Here is an 18,021-nt window from a genome sequence, read left to right on the forward strand (position 1 = left end):
TGAAGTATTTGAAAGCTGTGCAAAATGCAGCATACGTTCTGTTACTGAAACTGCTGTAAGTCAATAAAAAAATACAGATCATGTTTCAAATCATACTTTCAAGAGTTTAGCCTTTGATTTATGTATCTTACGAGGTTACTTTTGCATAAGGAAATATTAATCTAATTTTATGGGTATTTTACAAAGACTTCTGAGATGCTCACTTTATTTCATTCATTTATGTTAAAAATATAACAATAAATATTACAAGCCCATTGGTGCTGTTGGCCACATTAAAAAAAAACCTCATAACGATCTTTGTTCACTTATCTATTGAGAGTTTTCTTTTAAAAGAGTTAATTATGGCTCCTCCTTTGTAGCGGGACAAGTAGTTTTTATTAATCCAGCACTATGAAAATAAGAATAAAAAACACTACTTTACCCTTACCTCCACCTTCCCCCACCCTCATTATTGTTGTTGTTGTTGTTTTTTAATCATAAAACAATTCTAGGCAGCAAGAGTAGTATGTTGCTTGGGCTCAGGCTGGGCTGTTAGCTAAATTAAGCCATTGTGACTCAAAATCCTCCTTTAATAAGGTTCATGCTGTCTACAACTTCATCATTTTCTGCTGAATGATAATTACTTTATTCAATCATGTTCAAGGTTTTAGTGAAAGCTAGCATTGATTGATTAACTTCAATTACCATGCTTACATTTGCATAGATAAAAACTGCTTTTCAATTTGTGAGTGGCACGCCAGTGGAAACCCTGCGCTGATATTTGCATTTCAATGTGAACAGTGAAGAATAAAGGTGGAAGAGAGGTCTGATCAGTGCTAAGCCCTTTCTGCTTCAGTGCTTAAGCATTTTTCCATAAACACTCTTGTTATGATGTTAGTTTGTTCAAACCACTCTGAGGTAACTGATGGAGGCTCCTGTTTACAAGCTTTCCTGACAATTGAACAGTATGGATTAGGGGGAAGGGACTCCCATAGTAGCTTGCAGGCCGGCCACCAAGTTAAAGAAGAATGAAAGCCCTTCCTGTAGCTGTCACAGAAACTCCCAAATGCCGGCAATGCTTTGAAGATCAATCTCGTCTGCGGCCGATTGGCTCTAACCTGGGCTGACTTTACAATAGCTGGTGCTTTTTCCCTGGAGCAATCTGCTGGTCCCAGACCAAATGTTGAGCTTTTATCAGTCCGATTTTCTGTTCAAATGCAAGGATGGTCCAAAGTGAAATGAATAAGTCCTTTTCATTCTTACCAAGTAGGCCCATAACAAATACTGCGTTATACTAGATTCATTGGATGTTATCATCTTGAATAGTTTGAGTAATCTGATTTTTAGCATGTGTCTAAGACAAGGACTGCCTTGGTTTCCTTACGCTTTGGTGGTTCAGAGATACAGAAGTTTGGTGTAGTTTTCTTTGCCTTTTCTGCATATCACAGTTTAATCAGGACCATAGTATTCTTTTTTTTTTTTTTTTGCGGTACGCGGGCCTCTCACTGTTGTGGCCTCTCCCGTTGCGGGTCACAGGCTCCGGACGCGCAGGCTCAGCGGCCATGGCTCACGGGCCCAGCCGCTCCGCGGCATGTGGGATCTTCCCAGACCGGGGCACGAAGCCGTGTCCCCTGCATCGGCAGGCGTACTCTCAACCCCAGGGAAGCCCGGGACCATAGTGTTCTTACGCCAGTCCTGGGAAGTTCAGCCTTTATAAAATCACAAAAGCTCATAACCAGAGAGCTATTTCTTAAATCAGTTTGAGTCTCTTCTTCTTTTCTTCTACAAGATCGGCAACTAAATGGAACACTTTCTCAAAATAAGCTCAACAACTTTTTCTTGTGATTCTAAACAATTTTGACACACAGTGCACTCAATAAACCTTTTTGGTTGCAGTATCTCTGAACGCTAAAACTCCTAGAAACTCCAGGATGTTCTCACTCGAGGACTAGGTAGATTTCCCTAAAAAATAATGTCCCTCTTTAGATCTTTAGGACAAAGAAGTAATGCCACTGAAAATACACCTTCAGATCTAACTGCAGAGTTTACATGGACACCCAGGCTTCCATTAAGTAAACTTCAAAATGCATAGGAAATTGCTTATGCAGTTTACACTCTCTATACTAATGCATGTATTGTTTCGATGATGAAGTTTAAAATAATTTGAAGGCCAGATTGCATGTTGTTGCACAACATATTTTCTTTGCCAAATAAAAAAATCCCCTGGTGCTTCGTGTAAAATTTAAAGAATATTTAAAGATGGGATGAAGTATCATCTTCTGCCTAAATATTACTTGTCACTTTCAGATCTGGAGCTGTATGAAAATTATTTTTTAATTAAATTAGGGTATGCACTACAATGTTGCCCCAGTCTCCCCTCCTCAAGCTTGAAGAACCGAGAAGTTACTACATGCTTTATGCTTGAAGATGGGTCCTGTCCTTTTCATAGAGGCCCATGGTCCCAAACTAAAGTTTAGCACCAGGCAGATGGGCAGCTGTGCCTCCCCAAGGGGACAATCCAGCAATCATTGCCATTAATGTTGGCCTCCTTATAATAACAAAGGGAAGCCAGGCTCCTGAGATGGTAATTTCTGCCAAATGTGCAAATATTGCTTGTCAGTCCTGGGCTGATATGTTAAAGAGACAAGTCAAATTGGTCATTTCTCAATAGATAAGGTAATTAATAAATTTTAAAATTTCTTTATTAAAAAAGTTCCTTAGAATGCAAAAAGAATCAAGCAGAACTTAACAAAGCCGTATTTGGATTGGCACTTGTGACAAATAAAGGATTCTTACTTCAACTAAAGTGTTTTTGTCCCACTGCTTGGGAAATGAGGATAGAGATGGTCGCATAGGATTAAAACAAGTAGATTTCACTAAGGATAAAGGCGTCATGATATGAAGACAATTTGGAGAGAAAGCTCAGATTCTTAAATATAATGGTAAAGATATGCCACCAATTCAAAGAGTTTGGCCTGAAATATTACCCATCAAAATGCACAGAACTTTCTTTGTAGTCAATTTTGTAACTGGCATGTGTAAGAATGCTATTTTGGAAAGTTAATTTTAGCAGGGTTGGATAATTAAGTGTAGAAAAACGAAGCAGTCTTGGAAGTCAGTGAAACTGTGTTGTCAAACCAGCACACGACACATATGAGCATAATAGCAGGCAGAAAACCCATTCCTGTAAGATTTTAAATGGGTAAAATGAATCACTAATACTTTTAAAAAGCTTAAAAACTTCATCTTAGTAGATGGGAGTGAGCAAATCACAGACACTGTTAAACGTCTGTGAGTTAAACAAATGGGAATTATGAAGTGCTGAGAACATGGATTTGAGGAAGTAGGGCTGAAAACGAGTAAATGGTCTAGGATTGACTATGTACTGAATAATTTTCACCCTGAAGACAATATACAGTAATTTGCCCTGTGAAGAACTAACCATTTTGTTATTTTTCTTAAACTGGTGATCTTTTATTAATTAATTAATTTATTTTTGCTGTGTTGGGTCTTCGTTTCTGTGCGAGGGCTTTCTCTAGTTGTGGCAAGCAGGGGCCACTCTTCATCACGGTGCATGGGCCTCTCACTGTCGTGGCCTCTCTTGTTGCGGAGCACAGGCTCCAGACGCGCAGGCTCAGTAGTTGTGGCTCACGGGCTCTAGTTGCCCCGTGGCATGTGGGATCCTCCCAGACCAGGGCTCGAACCCGTGTCCCCTGCACTAGCAGGCAGATTCTCAACCACTGCGCCACCAGGGAAGCCCTAAACTGGTGATCTTTTAACATTTTAAATTTGGAAACACTCCAAAAAGTGAGCGCATCTATCTGTCTCGTTCGGCCCGTGATCTTCATTTCTTCCTCTCCAGTGCATTCTCAGTGGCTTCCTGGACTCAAAATCTTCTCCATAAAACACTTACAGCCTCATGGGCCACCCCATGACATGCCCCAGAGCTATCCAGAGGAGCTTTTCACTATTGAGGGTCAGAAGCATGAATTCCCATGTGTTTGTATAGCCACCATCTGAGTTTTGGAAGCTCTCTCTGGAAATCTAGGATTGGGGTTCACTAGAACCTTCCTCGTCCATTACTAGGTACCATCTTTTCTTCTGTCTCCAGTCATCTCCTCCTCCTCCCTTTGTTTCCATTTTTCTCCATTAGCAACTCTCCCTAGAAAGCTGCTCTCTTTACTGGCTAATTTTAAGTAATAGGGACCAGCTGTATTGGTGCAGAGCAATTTTTCTTTCTAAAGCGTCACAAGCTTAAAAAGTCCATCAAAGCCAGATATTTCCAGCTCTCTTCCAAACATTTAACATTTTACATGGTTATTTAAAGACGGAAATATTGCATTTAGAGACAAATATTCTCAAGGTTTTAGAGAAGCTTAATAATTCTCATAATTGAAACAAAGGAAAGCTTAAAAAATATCTGAGCGATGCCGTGGCAAGGGATGTAACACCTATAAATTGCTCAATATACGGGTGAATTAAATAGTCACTGTAGATGGAAGTCATCCTAGAAAGGCCTCCGCACTCAAAGTCCAGTTACGTGGAAATGGAATAAAAATTCTGAACATCTATACTTACAGACATTTAACAAAAGAAACAAGGAACGGAGGAGTCAAACACCTCAGATGAAACTTCAGAAATGCGTGTTGAAAATTGTTCCGATTCTTGCTGTCACCCACAAGAAAGCAATGGGATCACTTAAAGTGAATTCAAGAGAAATTCAAATAGCCGGTGGTTTTAGGCAGGGCTTGGGGGAAATGGGTCTTCGTTACCAGCCACTCTGCCCCACCCTGCCTCCCACCCCAAGCCCTCAACTCCATCCTTTGATTTTTTCCTTCTCCTGGACAGACCTAACTTTGAGAGGAGGTATGGTGGGACTGACATCGAAAGCAGTTGCTCAGAGCTGGGGAAGCAGGGTTAAAACTGACAGGCCAGTGGAGTCCTGCTTCTCCCAGGTTTATGAGTGACAAGACACTAAATGAAAAAACCTGAAGTCAGGAAATCTGTTTTCTATTTCTTATTTGGCACCGCCCTTTTGTGCCCTCCACTCCAGCAGCCTCACTATATATCCATAAAATCATGAGTATGCTGAAAAGTCAAAATCGGGGTTATATAACTGTTCTTGAAAAATCCCTGCTTCTTTTCATCTATAGTGTGGACAGGTCATTTTCTGGTTTGGTTACCTGGTTCTCAGGGTCACTGTTATGATTCATCGGATATTTTAAAACGATTTTTTTCTTGGTATTTTAATGATTTTGCAATAGAGAAAACATACTTTTTTGTTCATTAACCTAGCATTAAAATAATTATCTTCCTCTTATCCTAGGAAGAAGATAAGCTTTTAAGAAAGAAATCCAAAAACCACAGGACAGTCAAATGAAGGAATTTTTATGGCAGTGCCAGAAAAAAATTTTTCTCCTTCTGTCCATATACCAGATCATTTTTTAAAAATGACATTCAAATGACAATCACATGGCACTGTCTTTGCTGGAGTTGCTATGCACGATGGCGCTAAACTCTGTATTATAATATATGTTGCAGATGGTACCTACAGCGCATTTATGTAGAGGTTTCGTCCACCCCTCCAAAAGATATATTTACTTAACAATGATTCAAAACAGATGGATAGACAAATCTGTCTTCGATATTTAATACTAATATATTAATGTGTAAATGACTTATAACAATAGGTTTGTTTTCTAGAGCCTAATGCAATGGTTGCCATAAGAACACAAATTATGTGTACATTTTAATGCATCTATGCTTCATAATTATGCATGGTTGTGTGCTGTTATAATTGACATAAAATATAAAACAGGTCAAAGAGCAGCTATTAAAACTATTTTTCATTTTGCTTCTTGACAGCCGGCAACATTGGTGCCTGGTACATTTAATAGGGCCATACATGCAATGCACAGATAGTTATAGAATTGCAGCCATATTAAAGGGCTCCAGAATTTGTAACCTAATTATTTCAAACATTGTTTTAAGGCTGATGATTCTATTTAGAAGTTTCCTATTTTGAGACCAAATAAGTGAAATACTTTAAAATAGAAATCAGTGAGGGGATAAGGGAAGGGTATCTTGTGTGTGTGTGTGTGTGTGTGTGTGTGAGAGAGAGAGAGAGAGAGAGAGAGAGAGAGGGAGAGAGAGAGAGAGAGAGAGAGAGAGAGAGAAGGAGGGAGAGAGAGAGAGTGAGATTTTATTTGAAAATAATGTGTCCTGAAATCATTTTTTTTCTGCTTAGGTAAAATGAAGCGGTTGTCTCCAGTGTTCTTTTGTAATGATAACTAAATTTCTGTTCTGTGTAGCTCTCACTCTGTTTTCTTTGTTTTTGTTTTCTAACACACTTAAGAATCCTTTGGTTAAATTCTCATCTCCTAAAGGTTACAGAGGAAGAGACTCTAGTTTTCTAATTAATTACTTAATCCACTTGCCACCCTGTGAGGGAACTGAGCATTAATCCCCTCACTTTAGCAGTGAGGGAAGGGAGGCAAGGGGAGGTTAAGTGACTTGCCCAAGGGCACCCAGCAAGCCTCCCTGAGGCTGGAATTGGAACTCTGAACACCTGCCTCTCAGGCCTGCACTCAGGCCCTGCTCCTGCTGCCTCAAGTATTTGTAATTCTCCTGAGGGCCAAACCATCTTCATTTTCCTGTCATAAAACTCCAAGGACCTCGGGGTGAAAGAAATAAAACCTGTACAAAATCGACTCATAGCAACGCAAGTTTGATTTACAAAAAGTTTCTGTTACTGTACTTTTCAAAGGCATAGATTTTTGGAACTGTCAAATAAAAACGTGAAATGTACACTCAAAGAATAAAGATCCCTTGCTGCCATTGTGATACGCCAACATAGCTGGTATAATTCTCCTTTGTTTCAGAATTTGCATTTTAGAAAGACAGTTCTTTTCTTTGGTTTTGTTTTGTTGTTTGTTAAATATTTTTTTAATTTTTATTTTATATTGAAGTAGAGTTGATTAACAATGTTGTGTTAGTTTCAGGTGCACAGCAAAGTGATTCAGTTATACATATAAAAGTATCTATTTTTTTTCAAATTCTAGAAAGATAATTCATTTTTTTAGATACTTTTTTTTAAGCTCTACTTTATTGATTATTCTGTTTTTATTATTTTTTTTTGGCCATGCCGTGCAGCATGCAGGATCTCAGTTCCCCGACCAGAGATCGAACCTCTGCCCCCTGCACTGGGAGTGCAGAGTCTTAACCACTGGACCGCCAGGGAAGTCCCTAGAAAGATAATTCTTTTTAAACAGTTGGGGAAAGACACTTTTTCCTCAGTTACAGAACCCAAAACCTTGTATATTTTTATGTGTTTTAAGCATTTTGAATAATTACAATGTTAAATAATGAAGTCGATAGGAAATTTAGAGAGGTTGAAATGGAGTAAGGGGGTGGGGAAGAAGTACAGGTTGGAAGAAGCTCTTACTCCCTGGGCTGCCGTGTCTCTCGCTCCCGGCTGCTCTAGTCCTACCCTGTCCGCTCTCACCCTGACCCCCGCCCCCATCCCCACTCCCCATTTAGGCCTCCAGCTCCTAAAAGGATCTTCCTCGCACTCAGTTCCCTAGGAACCACCAGGCCCTATGGATTTCCTAAGCCCTTATGTCAGTCAGAACTTGCTATTTTCCTTATCTAGGTTGCTTTAAAGTGCTTCCCTCTATGCTGAGTTTATTTCTGCTCTGAGGGCTGGGCCAGGGTGGTTGCATTTAGAAACCAAACAACAATGGATGGAATTAAAAATTAGGGGAGGGGATCTTTAAAAAATTGCTAATAATTTATTCTTCAACGATTCCAAATCAGTGAAGTGCTATTATGCACTTAAATGCAACTGATCTTACTGCCCACATCATGGAGAAAAAGTCCAGAATAAACAAGCAACCCCAGTAATGGTCACAGTGCAACAACTGTTATTTACGGCTTAATACGTGTCAGACACTGATCTGAGTGTTTTACCTATGCTAGCTAATTTAATCTTTGTAACAGGTCTATAATTAAGTGCGGTCACTATACCTTTTTATGGGTGAAGAAACTGAGGTACAAAGAGATTGAGTGCCTTTGCTCCAGGTGACAAATGCGTTAAGTGGCAGAGCTGGGATTACATGCAGTGGGCAGTTTGAATTGTCTTCTTGTTCTTCCTGGTTTAGAGAGACGAGAATGAGGGATAGTGGTCCAGAGGCTGCCTGATCCAAGGCACAAAAATTCTAGCCTTAACTGCTTCTTGCTTCGCATTACCCACCACATCTCACGCCAAGTTACCCAAGAAAACCCCCAAACGATAAAAATAAGTAGTAACAAGGATCAGATAAAAATAAAAGCAGAACTATTGTGACCTTACCTAAAAACAATTTAAGCATCTTCCAAAAGAACATTCTTGATTTTACCGAAATATAAGCTTATGGCCTAATGCTGTTCTTCAGTTAGGAATCTCTAGTCATAATTTTTAATTGTATATAATCCCATCTAGATGCCTTTTTGACTGTGAAGGTACAAAGGAATATGGAAACAAGGCATTGTTTATATTTGATGGCTGACAGGTTTTTTCTCCTCTCAACTGGTTGCTGTTACGTGAAGACTTTTAGTTGTCAGAGCTCTACGTTTATTTTGATGCAGTTGTGGTCCTATCCCTGTTGTGCTTGACATGTCTTATTTCTGTATGGGGTATCTGAATCTTGACGTCGTATCTCAAGCATATGAAGATACATGCTACTGCTTGGAGATATATGACTTTGAATTCTACACAGTTTTGTCAATTGGACTTGTCATTCTCCTACTAGGGTACAGTTTTCCATAAAAGTCATATTAATTATAATGCAAAATGCCCAAAGTTATAGTGTCTACATCAACTAAAGAGTGAAGAGTTCCTGACTGAAATACCAAAATTTATCTAACTTAGTATAATAATCTCCCAAGCCCCCAACGGTGTCATGAGCTGAAGACATCATCATAGTGTTTTTTCAAACACTGGCAGTACAACAAAGGGAATAACGCTGCTTTTCTCCCTCCATCCCATTTTTACCCTTGATCAGATGCCAAGTTAAGCCAATTCTATTTACAAATACCTTGCCCACTTGTCCCATCATTGTCACCCAGGGTTGACTCGGGCTTCCATCATTTCCACCTGATGGAATTCTGCTATTTCCTAAACTATTTTCTTTGACTTCAACAGGCACCAGTAACTGAGCACCACATGCCCATTGTCATTCTGACTGGGTCTCTCTCCTTGTGGCCTTTGATTTCCAACAAGCTTCTAAGTCTGTTCCTCCATAAAAAGCTGGAGACAGCTCTTTAACAAGGCGAAGAGATGGCTCACACCCTGGTAGCTGTCTATAGTTCCAGGGCCCTCCCACATCTGCCCTACACCTTAGTGACACACAGCTACTCCCCATGGAGCCGTACCAGGCCCTGGCAAGCTGCTGTCTCTGCGTGTGATGTTCTTGCAGCTTAGACAGGCCCCACTTAGCTCCACTATTGGGTTATGTAACTTCTTGTATTTTCCAGCCTGGCTTGAATGTTACATCTCTCTAAAGTTCTTCTCCACTTTTGTTATTCCAACTTCCTGTCCCAGGAAGAAGAACTAAATCACCCCTTCCCTATACTCGATCAAACCTTGATTCTGCCTCTGTTATAGTAATTAGTATGTCTTATTTTATTAGTTATTTATCTGACCATACTGATAGAAACCCATCTCCTCCTGGTCAGAGACTTTGGTTTATTCATCTATTTAGCTCCAGGCAAGGACCTTGCATGCAGTGGACGTGCAATAAATATGAACTAAACTAAGACAGATTCCGATAGGCTCCTGGATCACCAGGTGACTGTTGTATGCCTCGGCTCCTTTTCTGTAGGGCAATGGGGAGAGAGGCCAATGGGTCACATTCTGGTGAAAGCGAAAGGTATCCATGGAGACCAGAGGGATTTGCCTTGGGAACACAGGGCTAGGGAAGGGGCAGGCTTCCTGGTCTGTGTATTTCCAACAGTCCTCAGAACTCTAAACTCCTTTGGAATTTGCACACAGGAGATTCTGGAGGATCTGTATAGCGTTTCTGCTTCTCAGCTTTGCATGACGAGAGTGCGGGGGCAAGGTTGGAAAGAAGGCAAACATCCCTTTTTCTTGCACAAGCATATGCTGGGAACCCTCCCTGGCCTCTAGACAAGGGAGAGAGCCAGGCTAAATGTGTGATGCTAAAAGACTTGAGGGAAAAGAAAGAAAATAGATGACACATTTTATAGAACTGAAACTCGTAGGATGTCGAGGAATTCAAAACACTTTTATTGCCTTAAAAAACTTAACATGGCACTGGTTCTGTGTATGTCTATTTTTCCGGTAACGTAGATGAGAATAAAGAGCACTTCTTGTCTCTCCATGCTGTCCGTCCCACTTATTAGTAACACAGGCTTACATTGTAGCCCACATTGTGCCTAATCACAACCAATCTTTATGAGCCACCAGGCCAGCCAGCCGGTAGATGTTTGGGATGATACTGGGGGTGCGGGTAGTAGACCAGGAAATCTAAAATACGAGGAGGAGAGTGAATCTTAAAGAAATGTCAAAGAAAAGGCTCATTTGTCCTGTATTCTGTTGTCTTCTCTTGGGCTCAAAGTGACAAAAGGCAGGTTCAGGCTGTTATTTCTATCAATGGTACAAATATTCCCTGACAATTGTTGTGTGAGGCCCTGGAGTGAGAGAAGAGCGAAAATGACTGTAGGCTTTTGTTCCTCCAAATGTCAAAGGTTACTAAAATGGAATGAGAAGAGATGAAATGGAAACTTTTAGTGCCGTATGATGTCATCCCATCTGAATCTCATTCAGGGACGTCCAAACGCCCTGTTCCTTGGTGAGCATGTTTTCTCACATCTCATCTCCCTCCATTAAAATAAAATCAAACCAACCAAACTTGAATTGGAAATAAAATTAGGGAAGGAAAGTTTAAAAGAAGGGTGCATTTGGATGGTTTTGAGTTCATAAGAATTAATTTTGTCACAAATTTTACTTGAGGATTTAGTATTATACCAACTAAAAAGAATTATTCAAGAGGTATAAAGAAGAATGCTAAACTCACTTGAAAGCCCAATATTTGGGATCGCCCCAATTAATATTTTGGTGACCATCCTTTCAACATATCCCTTTTCCACATGTATGTATATATTTATGGTATATCATACGTGCTGATCTTACCAAAGGTACTTATCATTTGCTTTATTATTTTTCACTAACACTACACCTTACAGGTCTACTGCAATGTATGAGGCTACTTATTACTATGCATTTCTTTCTTTCTTTTTTTTTTATACTGCAGGTTCTTATTAGTCACCAATTTTACACAGATCAGTGTATACATGTCAATCCCAATCACCCAATTCAGCACACCACCATCCCCACCCCACTGCAGTTTTCCCCCCTTGGTGTCCATATGTCTGTTCTCTACATCTGTGTCTCAACTTCTGCTCTGCAAACTGGTTCATCTGTACCATTTTTCCAGGTTCCACATACATGCGTTAATATACAATATTTGTTTTTCTCTTTCTGACTTACTTCACTCTGTATGACAGTCTCTGGATCCATCCACGTCTCAACAAATGACTCAACTTCGTTCCTTTTTATGGCTGAGTAATATTCCATTGTATATATGTACCACATCTTCTTTATCCATTAGTCTGTCAATGGGCATTTAGGTTGCTTCCATGACTTGGCTATGTAAATAGTGCTGCAATGAACATTGGGGTGCATGTGTCTTTTTGAATTATGGCTTTCTCTGGGTATGTGCCCAGTAGTGGGATTGCTGGGTCATATGGTACTTGTGTTTCTAGTTTTTTAAGGAACCTCCATACTGTTCTCCAGAGTGGCTGTATCAACTTACATTCCCAGCAACAGTGCAAGAGGGTTCCGTTTTCTCCACACCCTCTCCAGCATTTGTTGTTTGTAGATATTCTGATGATGCCCATTCTAACTGGTGTGAGGTGATACCTCATTGTAGTTTTGATTTGCATTTCTCTAATAACTAGTGATGTTGAGCAGCTTTTCATGTGCTTCTTGGCCATCTGTATGTCTTCTTTGGGAAATGTCTGTTTAGGTCTTTTGCCCATTTTTGGATTGGGTTGTTTCTTTAATATTGAGCTGCATGAGCTGTTTATATATTTTGGAGATTAATCCTTTGTCTGTTGATTCATTTGCAAATATTTTCTCCCATTCTGAGGGTTGTCTTTTGGTCTTCTCTATGGTTTCCTTTGCTGTGCAAAAGCTTTGAAGTTTCATTAGGTCCCATTTGATTATTTTTGTTTTTATTTCCATTACTCTAGGAGGTGGATCAAAAAAGATCTTGCTGTGATTTATGTCAAAGAGTGTTCTCCCTATATTTTCCTCTCAGAGTTTTATAGTGTCCGGTCTTACATTTAGGTCTCAAATCCATTTTGAGTTTATTTTTGTGTATGGTGTTAGGGCGTGTTCTAATTTCATTCTTTTACATGTAGCTGTCCAGTTTTCCCAGCACCACTTACTGAAGAGACTGTCTTTTCTCCATTGTATATCTTTGCCTCCTTTGTCATAGATTAGTTGATCATAGGTGCGTGGGTTTATCTCTGGACTTTCTATCCTGTTCCATTGATCTATGTTTCTGTTTTTGTGCCAGTACCATATTGTCTTGATTACTGTAGCTTTGTAGTATAGTCTGAAGTCAGGGAGCCTGATTTCTCCAGCTCCGTTTTTTTCCCTCAAGACTGCTTTGGCTATTCGGGGTCTTTTGTCTCCATACAAGTTTTAAGATGATTTGTTCTAGTTCCATAAAAAATGCCATTGGTAATTTGATAGAGATTGCATTGAATCTGTAGATTGCTTTGGGTAGTATAGTCATTTTCACAATATTGATTCTTCCAATCCAAGAACATGGTATATCTCTCCATCTGTTGGTATCATCTTTAATTTCTTTCATCAGTGTCTTATAGCTTTCTGCATACAGGTCTTTTGTCTCCCTAGGTAGGTTTATTCCTAGGTATTTTATTCTTTTTGTTGCAATGGTAAATGGGAGTGTTTCCTTAATTTCTCTTTCAGATGTTTCATCATTAGTGTATAGGAATGCAAGAGATTTCTGTGCATTAATTTTGTAACCTGCAACTTTACCAAATTCATTAATTAGCTCTAGTAGTTTTCTGGTGGCAGTTTTAGGATTCTCTATGTATAGTATCATGTCATCTGCAAACAGTGACAGTTTTACTTCTTTTCCAATTTGTATTCCTTCTATTTCTTTTTCTTCTCTGATTGCCATGGCTAGGATTTCCAAAACTATGTTGAATAATAGTGGTGAGAGTGGACATCCTTGTCTCATTCCTGATCTCAGAGGAAATGCTCTCAGTTTTTCACCATTGAGAATGATGTTTGCTGTGGGTTTGTCATATATGGCCTTTATTATGTTGAGGTAGGTTCCCTTTATGCCCACTTTCTGGAGAGTTTTTATCATAAATGGGTGTTGAATTTTGTCAAAAGCTTTTTCTGCATCTATTGAGATGATCATATGGTTTTTATTCTTCAATTTGTTAATATGGTGTATCACATTGATTGATTTGCATATATTGAAGAATCCTTGCATCCCTGGGATAAATCCCACTTGATCATGGTGTATGATCCTTTTAATGTGTTGTTGGATTCTGTTTGCTAGTATTTCGTTGAGGATTTTTGCATCTATATTCATCAGCGATATTGGTCTGTAATTTTCGTTTTTTGTAGTATCTTTGTCTGGTTTTGGTATCAGGGTGATGGTGGCTTCATAGAATGAGTTTGGGAGTGTTCCTTCCTCTGCAATTTTTTGGAAGAGTTTGAGAAGGATGGGTGTTAGCTCTTCTCTAAATGTTTGATAGAATTCACCTGTGAAGCCATCTGTTCCTGGACTTTTGTTTGTTGGAATATTTTTAATCACAGTTTCAATTTCATTACTTGTGATTGGTCTGTTCATATTTTCTGTTTCTTCCTGGTTCAGTCTTGGAAGGTTATACCTTTCTAAGAATTTGTCCATTTCTTCCACGTTGTCCATTTTATTGGCATAGAGTTGCTTGTAGTAATTTCTTAGGATGCTAAAGAAGTACTTGTTATCACTCTTCAGTATTAGCCAACAGCTTATCACTTCTTCAGCTTGAATGTTAAGCGTCTTTCATGTACTTATTGACCATTTAGATTAACTCCTGTTTGAACTGTCTATATCTTTTGTCCATTTTTTTATTGGGATTGGTTGGTTTTAAAAAAATTAATTTGTAACAGATTATCTTTTATATGTGTTCAAGTATTGCCTTTTATTTTGCAGTAGAAGTATATCTTAATTTTATTAAGTCGAATATATCTTTTATAGTTTGTGGGTCTCCTGTCTTTGTTATATATCTCTCCAATCCTTAGTTAGGAGTTAAGAGATACAATTTTTAAGCTTGTTATTGTTTTGTGCTTTATATTTTAGCTTTTAGGAGTTTCAGGAGTTTGTTTTTGTACATGTGGTGAGGTAGAGATCCACCTTAATTTTTTCAGATGAGTAGCCAGTTATGAAAACACCATTCATTAACTCATAAACATTTTTCTCATTGAAATAAACTATATGTCAAGTATATTGGGATTTATTTCTTCACTCTCTATTCAATTCCAGTGATCTATTTTTCTATTCTCAAGTGAAGAAAATATTCTTTGAATATAATGGCTTTACAGTATGTTTTATTTTCCATAAAAGCAGGTCTGCCCTTATGATTCTATGTTTTCATAATTAACTCCAATATTCTCAGACATCTACTTTCCCAAAAGAAATTTAGTGAAAAAGCAACTCTTTTGAGATTCTAACTGGAATTGCATGCGATGTATAAACTAACTTTTGAAGAAAGTTACATTTCTATGACACATTCTTCCCTTCAGAATAATTTTAATGGTATGAACCCTTCATCTGAGATACATAGCCTTCTTCTGGTCCATCTTTATAATAATTTATAAAATAATTAAAATCATAAAACTAAGTGGTTTCCTTCCCAAAGTGATTGAGCATTTGAGAAAAACTGTGAACCCTGTGATGTCTCAGCTAGGACTACAGTCTGGTCAGGGGAAATTATACCAGGTAGAAGAGGAAGGAGGGGTACTCAGGTGTTAGCATAGATTTTTGTCCACATTTCTTGTAAGTCTAGTTTCAAGCTTATATTCAAAAGTCTTACTTTTTTTTTTTTTTTTTGTAAAAGCCACAGTCCCCTCAAGACTATATCAGATTTTGTGACTTTTTTTGCTTCAGCACTCCTAACACTGAAAAGCTAAGTTTCATATACTCTGCTTCATATGAATTCTGCATTGGATAGCTTTGAAAAATATTTTTATGGTTCTTTTCTATCACAAAAGTAATATGTGGTTACCGCAAAAATCTAAACATCGTGGAAATAACCCAATCATGGAGAAAAAAATTAACCACAATTTGATCTTTTATTCTAGATATTTTTTTCACTCAAAATGAGATTAGACTGTATTTGCTATAACTTGTATTTTCCCTTACCTACACACTTTATATTCTTTTATTTCAGTACATACCGATTTTATTTTTAATGGCTGTATACTATTCCATTATGTATAAGAAACCAAAACTTATTTACCCAATCTTCTAGTTACATATATTAGAACTGCTTCCAAATCAATGCTAAAATAAATAATTTTATACATCTTTTCAAATATCTTTTGGAAAAATTAATAGAAGTGATTATACTTTGCCAAAGGGCTGACACATTTCAATTTTAATTAAAAATGTGGGACCAGTTGGCAGGCATCTCTGACAACGGTGTATTAGAATGCTGTTTCATAGCACCTTTGCTAGTCCTAGGTTTTGAAAAACTCCAGAACTTTTCACTCAGCAATCATCCAAAAAGTTGGAGATGTTTTGCCACATGATAGAACAATGGTGTGGATGAGTCCAGTCTCTTATTCCTTCTAGTATGTTACTGTCTTATGAATTCAGCAGCACACTGTTGGAAACACCTCTCCCTGTTGATTCTCAAAATTCTGTCATCATTATTCAAGGAAAATACAATTGGCCCATCATTTTGAGGGATAAACTCGAAGTTGTTTTTTCACTTGGATGATGTCTTTGATCTTCCTCAAGTCGTACTACTCTTTCATCTGTTGAAGTCAAATATGCTCATTTGTGAGATGGCTGAAACATAGCTCAAACTCAGTCTGTCCAAAATGAACTCACGTTCCCCTCAAATTTGTTAATCCCCAATTTTCCTTCACCTTGGTGAATTACATCATTATCACTACAGCCAGCAGCCTAAAACAAAGCAGTTATTTAAAATTTCTCCTTTTCCCTCTTCTCCGCTATTTAATCCATACATCCCTGATCGGGTTCTACCTCCAAATATGCCTCAAGTTTAACTTCTCTCCATCTGTACTATCTCTTACTTAAAATACTCCGATGGTTTGCTATTGTACTTAGAATTAAATTCATTCTCTTTAAAATGGCCTCCAAGACTATTATTTTTTCTTATAGCATGCCCCCCCCTAGTTCTCTGGCCTTCTTTGTATTTGTCAAACATGTCAAGTTTTTGCTCTCCTCTGGGGCTTTGACTTGTTGCTGTCTCCTCCTGGTTCAGCTTCCCTGCTTTCTGCATGGCTGGCTCTGCCTCATCACTCAGGTCATCGATCGAGTGCCACATCCTCAGAGAGGCCTTCTCAGACTGCCCGATCTCAAATGGTCCCTCCTACCTAGTACTCACCACCAGCTGAGAGTATTTTGCGCCTTTCTGTTTAAGTTGCATGTTTTCTTCTCTTCCCTAATCCTGAACGGAAGGTCTACGTGGTATGGATCTTGTGTTAGTTGTTCCCCCACGTATCTGCTTGTAGCAGCATCTGGCTCACAGAGAGCACCAATAAATATTTATTCCATAAATGAATTCCTGAGGCCAGTCTTGTGGTCCTGGCCCTCATGGAAGACTTGACTTCTCCACTTCTCTGCTTGAGATGCACCTGACACAAGACACGGGAGACTGAGTGCACTAAATTTGCTTATATGGACTAAGTTTTGATGCCTTTGCTGAGTTTGCATAGCAGAAAAGGCAAGTTAAATACAGAAGCGGGAGCTCATAACCTTTTACAGCACTCAAATGATGGCACTGTGAAGATGAAATTATTTGGGGCCTTTGACCAAATAATCTGAACTTTTCATTTCGTTTTGTTTTTAATCAGTTTAAACTTAAGTACTTTTGCAAAATTCTTTTGGTTATTTTCATTGAGGTATAACTTTCATGTAGTAAAATGCAGAAAGGGTACAGTTCAGAGAATTTTTATAGACATATACCCTGAGTCGCCATTATAGATCAAGATACAGAAAATTTCCATTACCCTAGAAGCTTCCCTGGTGCCCCTGTCAATACCCATTTCCCATTCTGGCTTCTATCAGCACAGATTACATTTGTCTGTTCTTGAACTTCATATAAGTAGTCATAAGTACCTATGGTTTGTGTCTGGCTTCTTTCACTTAACCTAATGCCTGCAAGATCCATCTATGTTGTTACCTGCTACAAGGTACATCCTCCTCTTTATTTGCTAACGGTAGCCTGGGATTACTATGCGTTCATTCCAAAGCAAAACTTGAAATTTTGCACTTCAAGCTTCTTAAAAACCTGGAGTGGTGACTTGGTAGCAGTCTCAGTTAAGGGCTTTGAATGCCATTCTCACAGAATGTACCAGACTAGTGTTGAGCTAAGCAATTATCTTAATCCATCTGAAATAGTCGGTCACAGTGTACATTAGATGCGCATCTTGAGTCAGACTTGAACATGCAGTCAACCCGAACAAAATGAGCTCAGTCACAGAGGGCCAGATTTCTTAATTAGTTCTCAGTGGCAAGAACATTTTATGTTTCCAAAAGTCAAGTACAAATTCTACAAGTGACACCATTCAAGAAGACTTCATAAGGGTGAATTAAACCTGGCCTCCCACTGTCATCTGCAGCATCTGAAGCCATTTTCATTTATTTCTCACTGTTAGTGCTCTTAGAAGCACCAATAAGCTACAATAAAAGTAACGGCTAC

General features: G+C 38.7%; 1 long non-coding RNA gene across 1 annotated transcript in view; it reads right to left on the minus strand.

Annotated features, from left to right (window-relative positions):
* Nucleotides 1-8,075, minus strand: part of LOC307187581 — a 9,866-nt gene extending 1,791 nt beyond the window's left edge. Inside the window, exon 1 of the long non-coding RNA XR_013828651.1 lies at nt 8,005-8,075. This is a non-coding gene — a long non-coding RNA (uncharacterized lncRNA). The remainder of the gene's footprint in view (nt 1-8,004) is intronic.
* Nucleotides 8,076-18,021: the final 9,946 nt, after the last annotated feature.

Source organism: Stenella coeruleoalba (assembly GCF_951394435.1).
Source record: "Stenella coeruleoalba genome assembly, chromosome: 6".
Lineage (NCBI taxonomy): Eukaryota > Metazoa > Chordata > Mammalia > Artiodactyla > Delphinidae > Stenella > Stenella coeruleoalba.